The 23,307-nt window shown below is 46.3% G+C and overlaps 2 long non-coding RNA genes across 3 annotated transcripts in view; both read left to right on the forward strand.

Moving 5' to 3' along the window:
• Positions 1-2,446, forward strand: part of LOC141567921 (uncharacterized) — a 48,795-nt gene extending 46,349 nt beyond the window's left edge. For both annotated transcript variants that reach the window (XR_012490895.2, XR_012490894.2), the window contains exon 3: positions 2,152-2,446. This is a non-coding gene — a long non-coding RNA (uncharacterized LOC141567921). The remainder of the gene's footprint in view (positions 1-2,151) is intronic.
• Positions 2,447-12,606: 10,160 nt separating this feature from the next.
• LOC148757827 (uncharacterized) overlaps positions 12,607-23,307 on the forward strand; it is an 85,313-nt gene continuing 74,612 nt past the window's right edge. The window contains exon 1 of the long non-coding RNA XR_016021628.1: positions 12,607-12,757. This is a non-coding gene — a long non-coding RNA (uncharacterized LOC148757827). The remainder of the gene's footprint in view (positions 12,758-23,307) is intronic.

Consider the following 23,307-nt stretch of genomic DNA (forward strand, 5'->3'; position numbering starts at 1 on the left):
GGGAAGAAGGAGCAGAGCATTCAGGAAACTTCCCTTTTCTCCAGGGGTACTTCTTTGGCCACCTTTTCATAGGTGATTGCTGCCCTATGCAGTCACTAGCTACCTCCTGTCTCTTTCCTCCTTGATTTTCAAGAAAGAACTTCAAATGTTTCTCTGTCTGTTACATAAGACCACTTTCCTTCCTAGGGGACTTTAGTGGCAGCTAATTCCCAGGTCCCTGCATGGTGGGAGACTGGGCTGGGGTTTGGGCCTACTTTTATTCTATTGATCAAAATGCAAAAGTATTCCTTCCCAATAGAGACGATGTTCTACTTATAAGAAAGTTGCAGGAAAACATACATTAGGCTTTGCTGAGTATCAGTGTGTGGGTAAGTGCTTGTGGGTGAGCACATGTGTGGTGAGAGGAGCTCACTAAGATCCTTAATAAAGTGCGAAACTGTTTGCAAAAGATCAAGGAAGACATTATTAACTGCACCTGAACTGGCAGCTTCTGCGATCTGAGTAGATTTATAACGTAGATAAGCAATAATCTCTTAATAAAATCATGAATGATGCCTGGGAGAATTGGGCAGGTGGCAGATAAATGAAAGGAAGGTAAAATTAAAATGTCAAAGGTAGAGTGAATGAAACGAAACAAGAGTGGTGGTGGGAGGGATTGGAGGAATCTGAAGACAGACAAACCCAGGATTGTCACAGAGGAAACACACCTGAAAATCCATAGTGAATCAGCTACCTTGACCACCTGAGAAGTGAACTTTGCTTCCTGCTTCTGGGGAAACTTGACAACCTGAGGAATCCAGAGGAGAAACCAAGATGGTGGAAAGTTTGGAGACCTGCTTCTGCCAAGAGCTGAGGTGCTGCGGATGTTGGGCTTGGAAAGCCCCAGAGAGTGATGGCCACTGAATCCGGGTGGGGTAGCTTATCAGATGGAAGACAGTGGGGACTCATGGACCTTCCAGAAACAGAGCCAGGAAAGAGGTCTCAGACTCAGCATCTAGAGGCATTGGGTAGACGATAAAAACAAGACGACCCAGGTGAAAATGACACAGGTCGTGCTCGGTTACGTGGCACCGTGGCTCACTCGTGCCCCAGCTAAAATCAGGCAGCAGCTGCTTAGCTCCTGTCCATTCTTCCCTTTAGAAAACCAGCCCTCTGTTCACAGATCTTCTGATTTTTCAAAAGAAGCCAGATGAGTAAAATCTATTTCTATCGCTAACAATTCATTTTAAGCATTAAAATTCCAGGCAATAAAACACAACATCTGAAGAGCCGCTGGCATCTACTATACAACTTTGATCAGAACAGCAAAATTATAAGCAGTGAAGACTTTTGTTCTACATAAAGGACTGATTTCTAATGATTTGAACTGCTCAAAATGGACTGGATGTTAGTGGGGTCGGGGAGTGAGCCTCCCAATAATTAGAGCTGGTCAAGCATAAGGATACTGGATTCAAAACGTTGAGTTTGTATCGGGCCCACTCTTTCAAATGCCTGGGCCCGTCCACAGAGAGCCCGACTCCATTGGTGTGTGGCAAGGCCAGCCATCAGCACATTGTAAAGCTCTCCAGATGATTCTGATGGGAAGACAAGTGTGGGACATGTATCTGACACCCATCAAGGTCCCATTCCCACTGAAATCTGCTAGATGTGGAGCAGGGATGAGACCCAAACTGGAAATGGATAATTGGGAGAATTGATCCAACATACCCAGACCAGTTTACATTCCCCTGTAATAACATGCATCACACTATCGTATTTCTTATTTGAGTGTTTACCAGTGACAGATGTCATGGGATTATTTCTTCAGTCTATGAGAATGTAAGCTCTATAAGAGCAGGGACCGTCTCGATCTTGTGCACCAATAGTCCCATTTACCCTGAGCTTGGAGGCCGCTCTCCTTCCCCAGATATTTCATGGCTTGTTTCCTCCTTTAACTCAGGCCTCTGCTTGAACATCTTCTCTTCAGAGACGACTCCCTTATCCACAGGCCTTAAAACGGTGGCCTCTGTGGCTCTCTGTCCCTTTATCTGGCGTTAGCTCTCAGAGCACTTATCACTGACATTGGTTACATATTTACTTGGTTGTTAGTTTGATGTCTGTTTCTCCTTTAGAATGTAAGAACTTTTACTGTCCTGTTCTCTCTCTCTTCAGCTTAGAATGGTATACCTGAGACACTCAATAAATACGTGTGGAATTAAAAAATATGCAAAGACACAGAGTCATGAAAGGATCCCACCAGTCCATTGAATAGAAGTGACTCCAGTGTCGTGCGGCCATGCGCGGAATAGTGCAAAGTGCGGGGAGAGAATACCTGCGAAGTCACCTGGGTCAACTATGATTTGCCGTTAAGCAAGGTAAGGCGATGGGGCATTCCTCTGGGGGGATGGGCGGCCGGGACCATTTGATCTGATGGGACCCTTTTGGAAAGATCCATCTGCAAAATAAGAAAAGGGTTCTTAGCGTGTTACTTTGGAGAGGTCATCACCCCATGAGTGAGTGGAGCGGCCTCTGAATGCTGGAAAGTGGGGCTCTCGTCTTCCCTGTGAGGAGAGCACCATTCTTGCTCAGTGTTTTTCGGCACCGAATGCCTCAGTGTTTTTCGGCACCGAATGTCAGGTTGGAAGTCAGACCTTTTCCAGAGGAACTTGGAAGAAGTTTCTGAATTCCACCCCACATGTCATTTGACTCAAAATGTAGAAGCAGTAAGGCTGGCTTGAAAGGCCCTCAGGGAGCACAATTTTCCAGACAAATGGGTCAAACCCTACACCATGAACTTGGTTGTGGAGAAAATGAAGCCCTGCAATGGCCTTTGTTAGTTCTGCCTCTTTTCCAGCTGCAGGCGGACAGGACAGCGGGGGCTTCTGAGCAAACTTGGGGGCTAAGTGGGCAGCCCTATTGGTTGGCTATGTCAGTGTGTGCCTGCCCCAGTTCTGTCCCCTGATCCTTTGTCTTCTAAGAGCTCAGCCTTCTCAGCTCAGAGCTCTTGGTGACCAGGACAGATGGGGTCTGAGCATCATCTGCTGCCCCCATGGCTAGTAACTAGGATTCCTAAGGGAAGCCCCTGATGCCCGGGGACCCTTCAGTACCTGTCATGGGTCTTCCTCACTGATCCCTGCCAGGTGCCATCATGCCCACAGGAACCCAGACAGCAGTCGCCTTGGCCAGTGCCCTGATCTCTAGCCTACCTGCTGCCTGCCACAGGACCCACCCCAAACACCATGCCTGCCAGGAAATAAGCCCTTGACCACGTCCCAGGGAAGCCCAGGGACTTTTGTGTCCTTCCCCATTCCCATGCAGCTCTGCTCAGACCCCTTAGAAGGTGACCCCAGCCTAGGAGAGGGGTGGAGGCAGATAGGTGGAGGTCGACAGATCGGTACTAAAGGAGCAGCACAAATGGGGGTGGGATCAATGATGGTTATGCCGACGACTTCATATCTCTGCACACACAGTCATTTTCTCATTGTGTCCTGGGAGGCAGGGAGGCCACGTGGCGGTGTTAACATTTTACACAAATAGAGACGGGCCAAGACAGGCTGGGAGAGCTGAAGGCCACCCAGTCAGCTGCTGAGTCAGGACGAGATCCCACGTCTCCTGACGCCTAGACCAGTGGGTTTTCCTGTTTACAGTGCTGACTGTAGGCCTTGGATCCACTCTGATGGTCTGGAAAGTTCATCTTTCTTCCATTTATGTATTTTAGAGTTGAAAACCTAACTTTTTGAAACCCAGATCTATGATTTAGGTTCTGAGTGAATCTTACCTTATTGACCTTCAGTTTCCCCATCTGTAAAATGGGAACTAGTAATAACTATCTCACAGGGCTGTGCAAATAAGACAAAATACTGAATGTCAAAGAGCTTTGTTATGAAAACACATGAAATATGGGAGTCCTCTTATTGGAACAAAGATTTTCCAAACCCCTCCTTTTGTCATGACTAGTGTCCATATGCCAGGCAGCCAGGAGGCATCTTGGCCACGTTTTGCGCCGTGAAGACACTTGAATGTCAGCCTGTAGGACATAGGTTGGTGCTGAGCCAGGAGAACGTCCTTCCTGTGAAGCAGGTACTGAAGAGAAAGGGACTAGACACAGAGAGACAGAGAAGAGTGACTAAGAGAGAAAGAGATGCAGGGACACCCAGAATCACCTAAGGTTACAGCCAGTCCCAGGAAAAAAATTTGTCTGATGGAATCACAGAATGCAGGACCTTAAAGGGATCTCAGAGTAAGGGGTTCAAGGTTGACTATCCAGGCTCCGTCCAGGATGAGGGAGTGAGCCCGTGCACACGTGTCCCTGGTCACTTCTGGATGAGGTGTGGGTTTTGTCAATGGCGAGGCAGGTGCCCCATCTTCCTTCTTATGCGGGATTCACTGCTGAAAACTAGATTGGATAATACAGTGTAATGGTTTATATGCAGGTCAGATGGCCTCCACCCACACTCCCACTCCCACCTGATACACTGGTCAGAGTGGGAACATGGTGGTTGGGAGAGGGTCTGGGCAGGGTGCTGGTGCCCCAGGCTATGTCAGAGTCCGAGAAAAAGTTGAGAAAGGAGCATTGAGCACACACTCCAGCTGGGCCCATGCACGTGGCTCCAACTCAGTTTTACACCTACTGGTGTCACTCTGCCCAGTGGGTCCCAGTTTCTCCTCTATAGGAGGCACGTGGCACTAGAGAAGGGCGGGGTTGGGGACAGGAGCATCTTCCTAGGACTTCCCTGAGAGGGTAGAAAACTTGGTAGGAATCGTCTCCTCTTTGCTCCTAGTCAACACTAAGACAAGAGAAGAGGCTTTCACATCGATTTCTTTCTTAGGAATCAGTAGTCCTGTTGTTTTCCCATCTGTAAAATGGGGATAATAACAGTGCCTGAGAGTTAGTTGGTGTGAGGCATGAATGAGTTAAAAGCACATAAAGCCCACAGTAAGCACTTAAATGGCATTAGCTGTTATCATCGCTGCTATAAACATGGCTCATTTCATGACCCCACAATGACTGGTTCTCGGTGGTTGCCTAGAGGAGGCTGGGAAGCCCCTCAGGGCTCACTTAACAGGAGACAGTGCCCAGATGCATTCATGACGCCCCACAGGCTGGGGTGGCACCTGTGCATGGGACTTGCCAATGCTCCCAAGAGCCATTTTCTCTTGTAGGTGAAAGAACGGGGGTTAGGAGTAGATAGTGATTTCCTAAAGTCAAATACAAAATGAAAGACATGGAAATGAAACTCGCACCTCCCCTCCAGTCCAGCTTTCTAATTTTGTTTTTGCTCCTCCAAGCTCCTCAGCCAGCGGTGGCAACTGGAGGAAACTGGGAGCAGGAAGGACAAGGCCAGTGGGTTCCAGAGTTTTATCCATGACGAGGAGGGATTTCTCCGTTCAAATGCAGGCTCCTCCTCATAGTCGATTTTAACAGACTTTTCGAGAAACACCACAGACTATTGTGTTACGTTTGCATTTCCGTGTTTACTGGAGGATACCCTGGAAATGATCCAGGCCTTCTTATCTCGTGGACTTCCTGACAAATTACTTATTTGCTCTGTGGTTTGAGAACATGTTATTTTGCTGCAGGGGTTCTTGTTTATCTCAGAAGCACTGAGCAGCTCTGATGAGCCAGAAATGCACATGCCGCCTCTACAGTGTTCATTGAGCACCTACTGGGGCTGGAAAGGACGCCAGGCACTCTCAAAACTCTCATCTCATTTAAGCCTCATAAAACACCCTGGAGCGGATATCACTCTCCCTTTTAAGGAAATGAAAGCTTAGAGAAGTTATGAAACTTGCCCAAAGTCATACAGTTAAAAATGTCAGCTTCAGGATTCCAACCCAGACTCATTCACCTCCAAACACTGAACTATTCCACTTCTATTGCAGGGTTGACATCTTTTTGAGAAAAAGAATAAGGTCTGGGTGCTGCAGGGACAGGTGTCATTGACAGTCTGCAGGGCGCTGGCACCCAAGGGCCAGCTGTATGGGCTCCTTCCGTGTTCAGAACAGCCCTCCTCCTGCCAGGCTCTGGGTCCTCGGGTGAGAGGGGAGGGAACAGCTTCTAACCGCGGTCCAGCACCTTGCAGGTTGCACTCGCTGAAAAGTGGTGGAGTCAGGGCCTCAGCCTAGGTCTCCTGACTTGGAACAACCAAGTGCTTTTCACTGCAGGACACCACACAGCCGAAATTTCAAGCATGCAATTTGTCTCCTGGAAAATCTGTCATTTGGCCTCAGTTATGCCATCCATGCCTCCTATGAGGGAGTAGACATTTCCTGTTTTGCCTGCCTCGTCATTTTCTTTTTTTTCTTAACTTGGTCAGAGGATTTTTGACTTCCCTTCAGGGGAAGATAGGCAGGGGGTGCTTCTTTGCCATTGAGTTCAGTCTCCATGAGACCATCAGTCAAGTTGTCTTACCTTCTCCTGTCCAAGGTATCGGCGTGTGACCCAAGTTCTGCAATCTCTCTCTCTCTCTCTCTCTCTCTCTCTCTCTCTCTCTCTCTCTCTCTCTCTCTCGTCAGAAATTGAAGTGGAGAGGCTAAAGGTTAAGGAAGAGCTGGAGCTGAAGCTTCCTAACAAGAAATTCCAAGGAGACTGTCTGCGGCAGTGCCTGCCTATTGTCTCAATGCAGTTATGGATAGCACGCCCCTCACTCTCCAGAGTGTCCTGGTGGAGATGACAAATTACGTGGTCACCCTGACAACCAGCCCGCTTCCCGTAGCCTGGATGCCTTCGGATGTCTGGCCTTCAGCACCCCCTTCCCTTATGGAAGCTGCCTCCTACCTCTCCAATCAGATTTTTTGCATAAGTGAATCAAGTCTGTGTCTTTTGTGCAATAATAACAAAAACTGGAATTATGTCTCTTGAAATTATTCACCAACATTGAAAACTGAAAGTTAACGCTATTAGGAAAAAAAAAAAAATTGAAATGTTGGATTTTATTAAAATTTTAAAAATTTGCTGTGTGAAAAGCAATGTTAAGACAATGACAAGAGAAGCCGTATACTGGGAGAAAATATTGAAAGTCACTTATTTGATAAAGGACTTATGTACAGAATGTGCAAAGAAATCTCAAAACTCAACAAGGAAACAAATAACCTAATTTAAAAATGGGCAAAAGATCTGAAGAGGTATTTCACTAAGGAAATGATAAAGATGGCAAATAATCACATGGAAAGATATTCCCCATCATTTGTCGTTATGGAAATTCAAATGAAAACAACAATGAGATATCAGCACACACCTATCAGAATGGTTTAAATTAAAGAAAAACAAACAATAAGAACAAGTCTGGCAAGGATTTGTTCTGGTGGGAATGCAGAATAATACACACACGTTGGGGAGCAGTTTGGTGGTTTCTTGTGAATAGGAACATACTCTTGCCATAAATTTCAGCAGTCGTGCTCTTAGTTTTTGCCCAACTGAGTTGAAAACGTATGTCCACACAAAAGCCTGTACATAAATATTTATAGTAGTTTCATTCATAATAGACAAAAAATGGAAGCAACCTAGAAGTCCGTTAAAGGTGGGGTGGATAAGCAAGGTGTGATACATTCACAATATGGAAAGCTATTCAGTAACAAGAAAGAGAGAACTATTGGTCCATGCTACAACATGGATGAAACGTAACGCATCTGTAAATGAAAGAAGCTGGTCTGAGAAATACTTCCATTTATATAATATTTTGAAAAAGCAAGACTGTAGAGATGGACAACAGGTCAGTGGTTACCAGGGCCTTCGGGATGAGGCGGAGAGGCTGAGTGGAGCCCGGGAGCCCATTAGGACGATACAACTGTCTTGTACGGTTTTGTGGTGGTGAATACACGGCACTATCCGTTTGTCAAAGTCCACAGAACTTTATAACACAGCATAGATCTTAATGTATGCCAATGTTTGAAAAGTATGAGGGTGGGGGATTTCAAGATGGACTGCAGACTGTGGCCAAAGAATCTTAATCTTTAACTCTCTGCAGAGGATGGGGGGAAAGAGGTGCTGACCTCTGGAACTTTAGGAAGGAACAGACACTGTTAGACGGAGTGCGAGAGGAAGTGCAATAAGCACGGTACGCTAGTTGGCTCAGCTGTCCCTTATGGGGTATGGGTTTAACCATTCTGAAACCCATGGTAAAGACATACAGGGAGTATCCAACACTACATGGATGGTAGATGGTGGGAGCCAGTTTCCTCACTTTGGAGTGGGAGGTTACAGATAAGACTAGAATGAACCATGTGATATTGGAGTAGGGGCTGAGACATCAGTAAGAACTCGTGTTTAGCTTACTACGGATGCAATGGATAGAAACAGACCTAATTCTAGCTACGTGTGTATGCATGTGTACTTGGTTCTTCTAGCACACACACATAGATTTCCTAACTCTGCCTTCTGACAAGGTCTACAAGCAACGAGGCCCCAGCAGCAACAAATACACCTAAAACCCAGGTTTTGTTCTCTAATAGCTTTCTCTAATAAAAAAGAAAAATGGCTGATTCTGAGGCTGGGAAATAGAATATACAAAATGAGCTGGAAGCATCTTGTACTGCTTAGTTTAAATTGGTGTGCGTGAAATCTAGGTGACATTCCAGCCCTAGCACAATGGAGAGAAAGAAATGTCATAAATGTCTTATAAAACAAGCTATTACTGAGTGTCCTAGCGTGGCCTCTGTTGACTGCGTCCCCCTTGCCATGGCAGCCTGCTTCCATGAGACAGGAGCAGAGTCTCTCATGCTAACTTGTTCCAAAATCTACAACTCAGTTGATGAGTTCAGCTTTTCAAGTGACCTAACTAAAATTGCAAGTTCAATAAATGTACACTAGAAGAATTCATTCTGGAAAAAGGACTCTGAATAAAACAGTGGGGCTGCAAAGAAAATAATGGGGCGACCAAAAGAACATAGAACAAACATGTTGAGCCATATGAAAAAAAAAAAAAATCTAATCATTCAAAGCTATAAAATTTCACTCTATTTTGAAGGGAGGATGTCAGATGCCTACTAGAGAATGAGAGCTTGACATTTTTCTGGTCTTTTGAATCTCTACGTACAATTCTATTTCAATATTCTAATTAATACTAGTCTCCCTCCCACCTGGCCTGGTGTAATATTCCTCAGCTGAAAGAGCATGGCCTTTAGAACTGGACAGAACTGAATGTATTCCTGGCTCCCCCATTGTCCCGCTGTGTGTCAGGGACATCTGACTGAACCGTGGGCATGATTACAGCTCTCTAACTGCATAGCTGGGGAGACAGATGAGTTCCTTTTTAGTTCACAGTCCTCTGGACCAATGGGAGTTGCGTCTGAGGGGTTCTACTCAAGGAATCACCCCTCAGGAGCTTAATCTGCATTGGGCCTTATGAGACAATGAGACTTTGGACTTGGGGCCTCAGCCCAATGCCATGATTGGATGAGATTTGGGGGAGTTTGGGAGAGTCTGGGGGTATTTTGCCCACAAGGGAAACGTGAGTATTTGTAGTCAGGGAGCAAACGGTAGTAAACTATCAGCAAAGTGGTCTCCCAACCCTTCTCCCTACCTTGTCCCCCTTCAAGAGGGTCACTTGATGTCTCTTCCCCTTGAATCTGAGCTGGCCTTGTGATTCGTTTTGACCAATAGAAGGCAGTGAAAGTGACATTGTGTGACTTTTGGGACTACATTTTAAGGGCCTTGTAGCTTCTATCGTACTGTCTTAGAGCTGTCGTGGACACCCCAGCCCGAGGGTTCGCAGTAGAATGCAGCCACATGACCCCCGTAAAGTAGCAGGAAGGCCACACAGAGTCCAGCCAACCCAGAGATTAGGAGACAGAATAAATTGTTGCTTTAAGCCACTAAATTTGGGGTCATCAGTTACACAGGAGGAGATAACTGGAATGCCTGTAGCTTAAAAGGGCGGGGCTGTGTGATCCATAACCCCAGTGTAAACACAGTATGTGGAGGCAGAGTTGTACACCTAGGGAACATCGAGGGCTGTGCTGCTGCCCCCCACCCACTGGCTGTGCTGTACACACCTGTACCCTTCTTTCCATATGTTCTAGAAATATTCCCTTCTTAAAAGAGATCTATCAATATACAAATGAAAATAGCCACCTCCTCCCCAAAGAGAAACAACCCCAAAGTTCTTTCAGTTACTGCGTCCAGTTCCAAATCCACATTTTCTGACTAAATGCCTCCTCCTTCTATTTAGGTGTATAGTTCATGGTCTGTCAACATATGGAATTAGTAATAATTTCCACTCCCCTTGACACACCCAGTGTGCAATAGTGGAGGGAAAACAGGGAAAGGATAAGGCCACGGTTGTTTCTACTTGGGTAAAAAGGAAGAGAGGGAAATGGCCTAGATTTGCACAGCCGTCCTGCCACGTAGAGCAGTGAGAATGAATTATTTGGTCAGTTCAGAGAGTTTCCTGACCAGCCAACTGGCCCATCCAGTTCTGCTCTTTGAAAGTCTGTCTCTTGTCCACTGCCCTCCAAGACCACATCTGAGTCAGGCCCTAGGGACGATCCCCTCCCTCTCCCAGGCCTGGAATCGCTTCGGCAGCAGCTTCCGTTGCCTCAGAGCCTGGGAGTTGTACAGCCACAAATGCCTTTGCCAGGACTGAGCTTTCTCCTGAACAAAAGTCTCCCTGCAATCTTGGTCATCAGTTGGTTGGTTCAACTTCTGGAAACAACACTAGCTAGGAACCAAAGGCAAGAGTTCTTTGAATCAGAGCCGGTGAATCTGGATTCACCCTTGACGTTTCTGTTGCTTGTTAATGGGTCTCAAAGCTCCGCCCCTTCATGTAGGCCTCAGCTAGGCACCCTTTGGGTGACTGGTGTGAATGAATAGGCAGACATAATCTGTCCCCTGCCCCCAGGCTGTAAAGGCGCGCTCAGCGAGAGGGTATTTCTGAATGAGTACAAGGGGACAAACTTCCCCAGTTTCCAAGCCCTTCGGGCCACGATCCTTTCAAACTGTATTTCCCAGCCTCACTAGATTTATTTGGGTAAGGAACTGGGCTCCTGCAAATTCCCAGGCCTTCTAAGTTTGGTTTGCACGGATCTTGGACAGTTGTCCAGAGGCAGAAAATGCCTGTAAGTAGATGCCTACCATTTCCTTCCTTCTAAAGGACTGGCTTGGATGGAAGGTTGTCCATTGACTGGTGTGCAGTAGTGAAGGTTGTGAGAAGAAGGAGACACTTCCTAACCTTCTGCTATTTCCTACCAACTCCTCTAAATGCCAGTCTTAGGAGGTTCACGGTCTCAGGTTTGAACTCCACACTTTAACAGTTTAACTGACTGCTGTGTTACTACTGCACAAGAGGCGCTGCCAGCTTCCAGGTGCAGCAGAGGACACCTCACACCTTGCACCCCGCCTCACCCAGTTAAACCTGTATGATAGGGCCTGTGGTTTCCGAGCTCTAGTTCTGCAGGGTAACAGAACTCTTTCAAAAGAACTCAACTCAAAGTAAATGAAGTTGGAAGGAGGGACATGTGTGCTTAAAGTAAAAGGAAATCCAGGACAGAAACCTGCTAGAGGCAGACCCGGCTCTCGGGGCTCAGGTGACGGCGGGAGTCTCCACGTCCCTAAGAGCACTTGCCGTTTCCCTGTGTGTTGGCTTCATTCTCAGCTGGGCTCTCAGTGACGGTAGTAGAAATGGTGTCTCTTGCACATCTATTTTTATAGCCCAGAAAAACGAAGACCATTTATTTCATAGCATTGTGACATCATTTTTCATAGAAAAGTTCTCATTCACCCTGCTTGGATCTCTCACTGGTTCAAGGGACATGGTATGACCCCTTTTCCTGGAGAAGGCAGGACCTGGGGACTGACAGTCAGACTGGGCATGAAGAACCCATTTTCCTGGGAAAATAGGGGTCTAGGTGGGAAAAAAAGAAAAAAAAAGCTAAGTGCAATAATAAGTGGTGCCTCATATGCCTACTAAAGTGGGTGAAGTGTGTTTACATTTTTAACCCGAGTTTATCTGAGGATTCCTAGCTGGGGACTGAGAAGAGACCACCAGGAGAAACTTCCAACCTCTTGCATGACAAGGACTTCCAGTCATTTCTGAGAGTGTGGTGAGCGGCAGTTACCTGCGTGCTCACAAGAGTGGGCCTCTGTTTCCTTCCTTGCTGTGGATTTGGCTTCCTGACACGTGGGACCCCATGGCGGAAACCTGCCAGTGTCCGTGGAGGAAGATGTCCCCTGTCCCACTTGCAGCTTAGACACCGCCGAGGCCCTCAATAAAGCCCCAGGAATCTCTTCTCCCCACTGTAGTGCCCCCAGATCTTAAAGCACAGATGCTTTGTGCTTCCAGTGTCTCCGAGTCTTGGGGCAAGAGTCCCCACCCTAAACGCAGGCCAGGAGACATAGGACGGGGATGGGGGTCTACTGACAGCCTCAGTGACAGACCCAAACTGAACTCCAGTCACCGCTCCTCTCCAACATGGGACCTTTGTCCTAGATACCACATGCGTGTGTTTATAGTTTCTCTTCTTTCAGGCCAAGCGTTTGCTCAGTTATTCTTCAAAGCTATGGATAAATAGATCCCAGGGGACCCTCTGCTGGGTCCTCTCACCTGATCTCATTTGATTTTAACATGATTGAATTCTCTCTAGACTTTAGCTCCAAAAGAAACTGTTGGCTTCTGGTTGTTTTTAAACCCAGGAAATTACTTGGTAGAGACTCTGTCTTTCGCGCTGGAGCCTAGAAGATGTTCCAAAGTCAACAGTGATGTCAGTTCCCTATAAGCCGCCATGATGAACTCAGCAGCAGCCAGCCCTGCCCTGCCTCAGATGTGCTTCCAAATTTAAAGTTGTGAGTAGAAATTACTTCTTTCTTACCAATATTTTTTTGGCCAATTTTCTTTTTTAAAACCCACATGCTTAGTGCTGGGAATATGGAAAATACACCTATCTCCCTTTGAACAAATTAAAAGAGAGAACTCTGGGCATCAGCTGCTGGTTTGGCTTGTTTACGAAGGGTTTGTTGCAAAGAGACCTGGCCTACTCATAAGTCATCTGAGACCCGAGTTCCAGTTCTGCTTATTCATGGCACTGTAGGGCGAGCTGAGCAAAGCACTGGCATCTTGGATTTTCGTCTGCCATGGTGAACCGGAAGTTGCATTATGTAGTACTTCTTACCTGTGCTCTGGGTCCCCACTGTGTTTCCTTCTGTTCCATGCTGGCTCCGTTTCTGCTCACTTGTTCAGTGCCTCAAGGTTAAAGCCTCTTGTCCACTTCCTTCAGTCTTTGGAAGGTAGTGCGGTTGCCTCAGCAGAGTGTGAACTAAGCAGTTACAGGAACCTGGAGCCCAGCCCAGGCTAAGTGATCTGGGCGAGGCGTTTAAATGCTCATGTCCTCAGTTTCATCATCTACAAAATGGGGTCATGACACCACTGCATGTGGTATCTGGCAGGAGACATACACTCAACAAGTCATCATCACAATAGTATTTTACTGATGAGAACCTTCCAGATTTCTTGGTTTTGATATAATATGGAGTTTCATTTCATCAAGAATCAGTGGGTAATTATCCATTCACTTCACAGTGAACTGATATTTATTGATTGACAGATATGTGTACTGGGCCTTCTTACATGTTATGTTATATAATCCTCAGGTATCTCTCTATTTTCGAGATCAGATACTGAGTCCCAAATAGCTTACTTGTCTTGCCTAAGGTCATACAACCCATAAGAATAATAATAGTTACTGTATTGTGATAGCTTACTGAACATCAATCATTGTGCTAAGTACTCTACTTATGTTTTATCACTTAACCCATAGAGCAATCACAGAGACGTGTTGTTTTCTTCATTTTACAGATAATAAAACTGAGCCTCAGAGACTTTCAGGAAATTGCCAGGTTAACACAGCTAAGAAGTGACCAAACTAATGTTGGCATCTGTTCTTCTTGATTCTAAAAAGCCCCTGAGCTAGGACTAAAAATCCCTCCTTCTGGCCCCAGATCACCATCTCAACCTGGTAGCTTGGGTCGGTCCCCTTCATGGAACCTCAGAAAGGTGACAGAGTCCAACAGGAGATCACAGTAGGAAGTATGTTGTGGCCTATGAAGTGATCTGCTCGAGAACAGTGTCGTCATGTTAGACAAAGGCTTAGCAATGAGGAACAGTATAAATGCCGTGGCCTTCAGGGGACAGGGCTAACCGTGAAGATGGCAGTTGTCACGACTGTTCATGAGACGAGTGGTAGTTCAGTTAGGACCTGAAGGATGGCTAGTGCTGCATGGGCAACCCCAAAGCCGTCCCCAGCTGTCTTTCCCTTTGTCTTCCTTTCCCAAGTCTTGTGGGTAGCGATGGCTACGCAGCCCAGGCCGCCCACTGTCATGGAAGAAGTCCCTGGGTAGGACTTTTAAAAAGAGACTTGCCAGCATTCCCTTCAGCCTTTTGTGCCCTCCTTTGCTTCTGTGCTTTTCCTTCTTCTTTCTGCCTGAGATGTAGATGCCACACCTGGAGATGCAGCAGCCCTTATGAGACCATGAGGATGAACAGCACAGCACCAGACAGGGAGATGGCAGAGGCTGGTTCCTTAATGGCTGCCAACACAACAGACTTTCAGGCGACACAGATATATCATTGGGTGGTTATACCCTGTCACTTGAGTTGTCTTCTATTCACCACTGAAAGCATTCCTAACACAGGGAGGAATCAAATAGGTGGTGGCCCAAATGATAGTGGAAGGGCTGGGGGAGAGAAGAGAGAAGGGAGCTGAGGAAGCCATCTCATACTGAACCAAGATATGAGTGCATATGGGGCGCCAGGGAGAGGGGTGTTCCTTGCTCAGTACTCCAGCCCATCAGCGCCTCCAGGTCACGCTTGGCAGGGGATGTCAAAGACTGTGCCTGACCCGCAGAGGGTAGTCGTTTACTCATTCAGGAAGCAGGTCATAAGCATGACTCTTCCAAACACTGTACTAAGGGCTTCCCATGTGTGGCCTCATTTAATTCTCCCAGTACTGCTGAGGCAGAGTGCTGAGCTAGCCCATCCCCATTTTACAGATGAGAAAGCCAAGGCATAGAGAGGTCAACACCATGTCCAAAGTGGCTGACCTCAGACTCAAGCCCAGACCTCACTAACTCCTAGCTCTCTGCTTTAATTCCTGTGCTGTACTCCAAATCAAATGTCTGCTCTTCCCTGGAATCTGATTGAATCCACCTACACACAAAATCGTTCTATCTCTTCTTTCTGGTCCCATATGCCTACCTCAATCTACATGAATCCACACAGATGTCTCCATGGGGCTGTGAGCACCCTCTCAGCCAGGGACCAGCCTTTATCTGGCTTCATACCCCAGTGCCTAATATGGTGTCTGAATAAATTTTGGGTGGAAAAATGAATTCACTAATTCAATACGGAGGTTAGATTGGGCACAGCCCACCAGAAGGGGCTGTTTTTGAGCAGGGCAGTGATAGAATAAAGTCCAGGCTCTAGTCACAGGGAACAAGAATGGGGTGATTCTGAACCTTCTAAATGACCTTTGGCCTTCTAGCAGCTCTTTGGCCGTCGGCACTTCATTATATAAATGTTGATATTAAAACCTCTTCATGCATGTTGAACTTTTGTTTTATACCTCAACTCCATCCTAAGATTCCTGGATGTGGCAAAATCTAGAAGCATTGCTTTTGATGTGGCTCACGAGTGCTCTGTCAAGTCTGGAATGTTTCTTCCCCCTTTTTTGAAAGGTCTGTTGAGGGGAAGAAATAATAATTACATTCCAAACCACACAGAGACAGTATTATCTTATTAATAGCCCAGAGGAATTGTGTACACCCTCAAACCTGGATTGATAACAATTCGTCAAACTTAGTTACCCAAATCTTTAAAAGCCGGTGTGAGTCATGGGGAGCTGTTTCGCACAAGATTTGCCACCTTGATCCGCGTGGAAAATGAATTACTAAATATAAAATGCCACTTTGCTCTGACTCACAGTTCTTTCAAGCTGACAGCCGTCATAAAGGGATGCAATCTTTTCTCTGTTTCTAAAAAATGAAGTCAAGGGTCTGCTGCTTAGTATTTTGTCAGCCTGAAGAGGGCTCAGAGGTTCCTGCACGCAGACCTCCAGGAATAGGTTTGTCTTTGCTACCTTCTGACACGTTGGAGAAAAGGCCATAAACTGTGTGCTCAGTTTCTAGGAAAGTGACAGCTGCAAACTACCGTCACCCTCACCTAGGATGCTTCACACACCTAAGTTTGTTTCCTCCCCACAACACATGCAAACGATTACATTTGGAAATTAGAGCACACTGTGATCCCTCCCTGTCCTCCAGTGCTTCTCATGCATAATTATGGTCTATACAGCTTACCTTCCATTTACCTAAGCATTTCTGATTGAGTTTATGCAAATGTGCCTGCATTTCTCCAAACATCACAGGATGGAGGATATAGAACCATGAGTGGAGAAGCTCAAAAGGTGTTAAACTGTTAGTCAGAAAACCAGAAGCTAAAGCTCAGTTCTTAGTGTGTGTGCTCTCTGCGGGGAGCAGAATGCATAAGCATCTTGCTAAGACTCTGAGAGACATACAACCTGAAGAGTTTCTAGTGATAAAGGCATTTGTAAGGAGATATTTACAATGCAGTGTATTTGACATCGCTCAGTGCAGTGGCTGACGGCTCAGGCCGGTGTGTGACAAATCCACTTTAGAATCCTGGCTCTGCTACTTACTAATAAAGTGGCCTTGGGCACTTAGCTAATCCAAGCCTCTGTGGTGAGTGTGTGTGTGTTTCATTTGAAAAATGGACATAAAATAGTATTTGCCCTGTAGGGTTATTTTTACGCATCAAATGAGATCATTAGTCTCATTTAATACATGAAAGTACCTAGTATTAGTGTTCGGAGAACACAAAAAAAAGCACTCGAGGAGTTAACATACTGTTCCTGATACAAGATGCAAATTATTTTACATAATATGCTCTCATTGGTACATGCTAAAATAAAATCTCAAAGTGATGTCAAAATTTCACTCCTGACTTTGCCCCTGCAGCTCAATTCTACATGTTTTCTTAAGCACAAATTCTCCCACTGTGAGAGTTTCCGGAACCCAATTTCTAAGCGTGTGGACTGTGGGATGGAGCCTTGCAATCTCGCGGTATTCCAGTTTCTATTGTTTAATCCCTGTTCCCTTGGCTTTTGTGACTCATCTCTCCTGGGTCAATTTGTATCTCTAGGCATCCTTTCTCCCCTGCGGCCTGCACTCCTGCTTCTCTGCTCATCCACTAAAGGTTTCATACTCACAGGATCCTGTTCTTAGCCCTCTTCTCTATCTGCAAGTTCTTTCCAGATGAGGGACTTTCTTCTGAGGCTTTAATACCACTGGTAGTCCAGTTAATACCAAGTCTACATCTCCTGCCTGGCCTCGGTCCCAATTTCAGTCCCTTATATACCCACCTCCCTGCTGGGCTTCTCAAACTAAATAACCCATTAGCCCCTCCCACTCCACATATCACCTGTGACTTTTCGTTCCTCACCATCCCCCAACACTTCTCCCATTGTCCTCAAACTCAGGTGGTAGACGCCACATGAGGCTGGTAGCCAGGTCAGAAATCTGAGTGTCATCTCTGTCCTTTACCTGTCATATCCTTCGCCTGTCATATCTAATCAGTCAGAAAGTCCCATCAGTCTTGCTCCCTGAATATTTCTTTAATGCTCATGGCAAAACACATTCAGTGGTCCCATAATTATGGGGGTGCTACAGGCTATCGTCCTCCCCAAGTGTTGCCTAATCCCAAATGTAGGAGCCTATTCAATTGTTTTAACTCTGATTTTTCCAAAACTTATTTGTCCCTGTCCTTCAGAACCAGTGTTCTAGAAGCCCCCAGCCTATGGAATAAAGCCCAAGGTTTCTGGCGGGACTTAGATGCCCTTCCAGAATCATGGCCGTTCTCTATCTCTGCAGCCTCACATTTAACAACCCCTGCTTCACATTTAGTGCTCCAAGAGAACCATCACCAGGTGTGGTGAGCCTGTCTTCTCTCCCGCCCCTTCCCTTGACCCGCGTCAGCCAGCACGCAGAGAGCTCGGCTGCTCAGCAAGAGGCAACAAAGATCAGACGTTAGTGGTTGGGCTCTTGAGCCAGACACAAGAGGCCAAATCTGATTGTTCGTTTTAGACAATAAGTCTCTCAGCCTTGGTTTCCTTGGTTGCAAAATGGGGGTGATAGTAATAAATTGGGCCACCTAGGGTTATTACGAGTGTTATTTGAGTTCTCGTATGTAAAACACTTAGACCTGATGACTTCTGCATACACTCAGCTAATATTATCAATCAGTAGATAGACAGCTGTCATGAAAGAGGCAGGGAGTGTGCGTTGAAAATTGCAAAGCTTGCCTGGAAGTGCCTCTTCTTGGCTTTTGCTCTCCGCCTTCTCCCTGACTCATTTTTCCAATCTACTGTCACCTGCAGTGCAGACCCAGCTTTACGATTGAGTCCTTCAGCCACCATCTTCCAGATTGTTGCCCCTACATCAGTGTTTTAAAACTACAAAATATGTTAGTGGTTGTTGAACTCAAGGTAGTGGTTAGTTTCCAAATTTTTTTCTTTTTAAAGAGTTGAGAATGGAGTGGAATGGAATGGAGTGGAATGGAAAATGAGTGCTTTGCTGAAGTAAGGGTAACATATTTCTGTATTGTGTAACTTTTGGTTCAATTTTATATATCTTTTTGTGTAGTCATGTATATGTATACATATGTATACGCATATGAGTACATATGTATACATATACATACATATACATATACATATATATACATATGTGCATATTGGAGCATGATGGCAAATGTATTTTTCACTCTAGCTCATTGGACAGGGCAGTTTAGAAAGAACTACCTTAAGCCCTTCCAATATAAAAAATATTGGAGCCCAACTGACTGGAATTATCCACAACTCTCTTTTTCTCAGCTATGAAGCCCTTTCAAGTAAAATAAAATTAAAACACTCCCTGACAGTTTTCCTCATAAGAGCATTTAAGTCACATCGTGCTTAGAAACATAGAGACTAACCTGTGTTCACAGCCCGTCCCCACGGGTGGAGTCATCTGTCCTCAGAGACTAGAGCCATGTGTGTTCTGGAGAAGACTCAGTTATGGGGACAGCGATTTCTAGTAACAGAGGGTGATAGAGTTACCCTCTGTTCCTGCTGGACTGTCAGGGAATTGGAAGGTCCACTGCCCATGGGTGACACATTTGCCTTTCAGGAAATACGGAAAATATTTGAATGAATTTACTTTTCTTCTGCTCCCATCCTAACATGCCCCACCCCACCACTCCACACACACACACAAACGCAGCCAATGCAATGTTATCCCTGCTCCCTCAGCATATACTTTTCCTTCTGGGTCAGTGGTTTTCAAAGCATTGTCAGTAACAGAACCTCTTGTTTCAAAGGAAATCTTTAACAATACCCCAACATATGAGACAGATAAAAGCAATAAATGGGTTCCTAGAGCATTTACATCTCCATTGTTTGATGGGGGAAAAGAACTACAATAGTTTTGCTTTTCTTAAGAACCCGTGAAACTTATCTTCAGAGCCTGATTTCATAAATGAGTACTCAGGAAACTCTGAGGAGATAGACACTGTCCATCCCTGAGTATTCTGAAGCCGAGCAGGGTAATGTGTGGCAGTGATTCCTGAGAGCTCTACAGCCCTGACTATCGTTATTAGTTACACATCTGCTTTCTCTAGCTGCACAACCTTGGGCAAAACATCCAGCTTCTTCGGGGCCTTATTTCCCTTCTGTGGATCACCACGCTCAGACTGGAGGGTCCTCAACCCCTTTTAGGTTCCGTATGTTCAAAGAACGATCCGGCCACTCTTCTTAAAACCAATACTGTGCCCGTACTTGTCAGAAGGCCACGGTGCAGGGTGGGGTTTGTGGGCACTGCAGCAGGTCTTTCCTAGTTGTTTGCTTTGATGATCCATTCAAAGAGACTCTATGTGTCTTTTTAAGTAACTTTTACAATATTTAACTATACGACCAAGAAACTCATGTTCACATGTGTCATTGAGGAATTATAATAACAATATTAACCATAGCAAATTTTTAAATACTTAATAGTCTGTCAATGCTCATATCCATTATTTCCTTTGATTCTCACAGTCACCCTGTGTCTCTATTTCAAAAAGAGAACACAGACACAGAGAGAGGGGACTTACTGAAGTTGTCCAGCACAAAGAAGCTGAAGCAGAGACGGAGTGTCAAGTGGGGGCCCCTTTAGAAAGCTTTGGTCAAGGAGTCTCCATTTTATTGGGTCCACAGCCCACGTACAAGAAAGGGCTGTTACCTGAGCAAGGTGGAGAGACATAGGCCAGGTAAGCAGTTCTTGCAGGACCCCAGAGAGAGCCAGTGACGGCTGCCCTGAGGTAACGGCAGCGGGTGACAGAAGGCAGCAGATATGAGAGAGCATTTCACTCTTTATCTTTCGGGGAATCCTGAATCCTGCAGCCCAAACCCCTTTAGTTCGCCCCATGAAGAAACACAGAATAGCTCCCAAGTAAAATTCAGTCTCCCTCTGCATGCTAAGCTTCAGAGGGCAGAAGGAAGCCCCTTCTCACCTCCTCTTTCTTCAGAGAACCTTTCTCTTCGGGCTCCATTTCCAACTTTCTAGTGGTTCTCATGAGTATTAACTACATCGATGTCTCCCATTCCCCACCTCATGCTGGAAACTGGAATCCAAGAGGCACGAGAAGGTTTAGGTCAGTTTTGTGAAGCTGCCAAATCTGATGGGCTAAGTGCTCATTCTATTTATGTTATGTATTTCAAAGGTTCATATTCGTTTAACTGTGAAAACTGAACTATTCCCAAGTTATTTGAAAGGACAAAAGCTGCATTGTGGGCAGCAGACTTTGTCCTAAGCCTGAAAAGCAGCTAAGGAGTAAAATGATCTTGAATTTCTTAGGGTCCTACGTCAAGGGAACAACAGGTGGAGGGTGGGGGTCTGATCACATGCTAGAGTTGCAAGTATGAGGGATGGATCTGTGGGTGCCCTGGAACATGCCGATGCTGGTGCACTGGCTTCAGGCCACTTCTGCCTCAGAAAGAGAGGCAGACCCTTCACCGCCATTGTCACTTCTCTGGTGCTGCGGCAACAGGGGTACATGGCAGTGGTTACTCCATCGGGCATCAGCAATGTGTTGTGTGGAAATAAACAAAGCCCAGCCAAATGGGAATGAGCAAAGGCTGCATTTTGCAGAGACTCAAAGGCAGGCAGAGGAGTGGGAAAGCTTTATAGGGAAACAAAGGGAAGTATGCACCCTGCTTGGAAGCTATTGCGTGGGGAAGCTGGAAGTGGACTACTCGGAAATGGTGTCCTATATGGTTATTTAAGGGTGCATATTTGGCTTTCTCTGGTTGGTCCAGTTGGAATCAGGGATACAAATTAGGGAAGCTGTCAATTATTAATCAAGCCCTGGCAGCCATTTGGGGCAATTGTCATAGAAGTTATTCGTTAGTTTCCCGTACTATTAATAGGGATGGTGGTCTGGTTACTAGAGATGGTATGACAGTCCTACAACACTGACTCGTGGCCGGCTGGCTTCCTGATTGGGTTATTATGGATAATGGATGGGCTTCTGGGGCAGGTTGCTGCAACTTTTGGATCTGAGTTTTATTTTCATTGATGGTCTGGCCATTGTGTGTTTGTATGTTCAGTGTCTCAGTCAGACACCAAGGATGCACACCCCGTGAGGAACTTGGGGTCTATTTGGAGACACCAGTGTGCACAGGGTCTGACAGTACTGGGTACTAGACGGACGTGCAAGATCAACCAAAGGATAAAGGAGCATTACATCCATCCCTTGCAAGTTCAGGAAGGCTTCACAGAGCAAATATTTAAACATGAGCTTAAAGGGAAGGAAGGACTGTGCCCAGTGGTCATTTCGGGGAGGATATTCCAGGATGGGCACTAGTGTAAGGAAGTCTGGCATGTTCTATGACACCCAATAATTTAATAATGTTGAGTTTTACATGCAAAGGAGGTAGGGAGGGGAGAAACTGAGTAAAGGACCCTCCAAGCTCAGCTGAAGAGCTTAGATTTTGCCCTGTGCTCGTGGGGTCCTCTCAGGGCCGTGGGAAGGGGACCGAAAGGAGGGAACGCATATGAGAGCTACTGAGGGTGGCTTTACTTTACTGAAAAAGTAATCCCAAGTAAAAATGTCATACATTTCCCACTGACATGTAAAACACCGATAAAGGAGAAGGTTTGATGGATGGAGGAGAAGATAATGTGCTGGGACACAGTGAAGCAGGGGTGCCCCACTGAAGGCCAGCCGGTGGAGACATCCTGTGGTCAGTTGGATTCATAGGGCTGAGTCTGGAAACACACTGGGGAGGTGTCATAAAATAAGGCAACTTCATGGGCCCTTCAGGCTTCCACAGCCTGTGTTCTGGGGCTGGTAGGAGGACAGGGAGAGGAGACAGGCTGGCTGGAGGTCCAGAGCAAGGACCTGTTCAGGACGTCAGGTGAGAAAGCCAAAGTCTTGCAAAATGGAGATAAGGTGGACACAGTCACCAAGGCAGAGGCCCAGGGGGCTCACGTGAGTAGGACTAGCCGGGTAGCAATGGATGGATCTTCACCGCGCAGCACCCAAGGAATGGGGACGGTGCTGATGGAGTCCAAAGGAGCATCTGCATGGAGGCCCAGCTCTAATTCCTTCTCAGTGCAGCGTTGGCTCGGCCAATGCTAAGTTCTAAAGCATTCCAGACAGACTATCTCCACATCTTAAGGTTCCACAGGGCTTTGGAAATTTTGGAGCAGGAAGGTTGTGATGTGGCAAGGCTACTCAGTGATTCTTGTTGCAGAAAGTTCTCTTATCCATCCCCCTGCATTGTCAAGTCCACAGAAGTGGGCCAAAGGTGAGGTCAGCCTGCGATGCAGTTGAAACAGAGGCCTCCGTTGATTCCAGAGGAAGCTCTGAAGCTGGGAGGCCGTTTCGATGACTTCACGTGTTTAGCTTTTGTTCCCCCACCTCAAGCAGTGATTGGATGCGTTTCCTGCAGGGCAGAGAAAAATCCCCTAGTGGGACCCATCTGTGCGCTGTCAGCCAGCGGCGCTCCCAACATCTGGGGCTACGCCATCGCCTCCAGGACAGGACCTGCTCTGCCACGTCCTGCCCAACAAGAGACAGGGTGATTAGCCAGATTATCTGTACTCCAGAAATGAACAGCGAAATAGGATGAGGGCCAGCCTGGTGGTAGCAGAAGGACACACAACACATTTGACAGGAAGCGGAACCAAGAGAGGGACAGAATGTGAGAACAGGCCTGTCGCCTGAGGGATGGTTGAGAGGACTGGCAATGTTTGCTGGGAGAACTGAAGACTGAGAAGGGATGTGAGGCCACCTGTAGATACTG

The sequence above is a fragment of the Rhinolophus sinicus genome, chromosome 6 (genome assembly GCF_057876585.1).
Source record: "Rhinolophus sinicus isolate RSI-liver-muscle chromosome 6, RSI-T2T, whole genome shotgun sequence".
Classification (NCBI taxonomy): domain Eukaryota; kingdom Metazoa; phylum Chordata; class Mammalia; order Chiroptera; family Rhinolophidae; genus Rhinolophus; species Rhinolophus sinicus.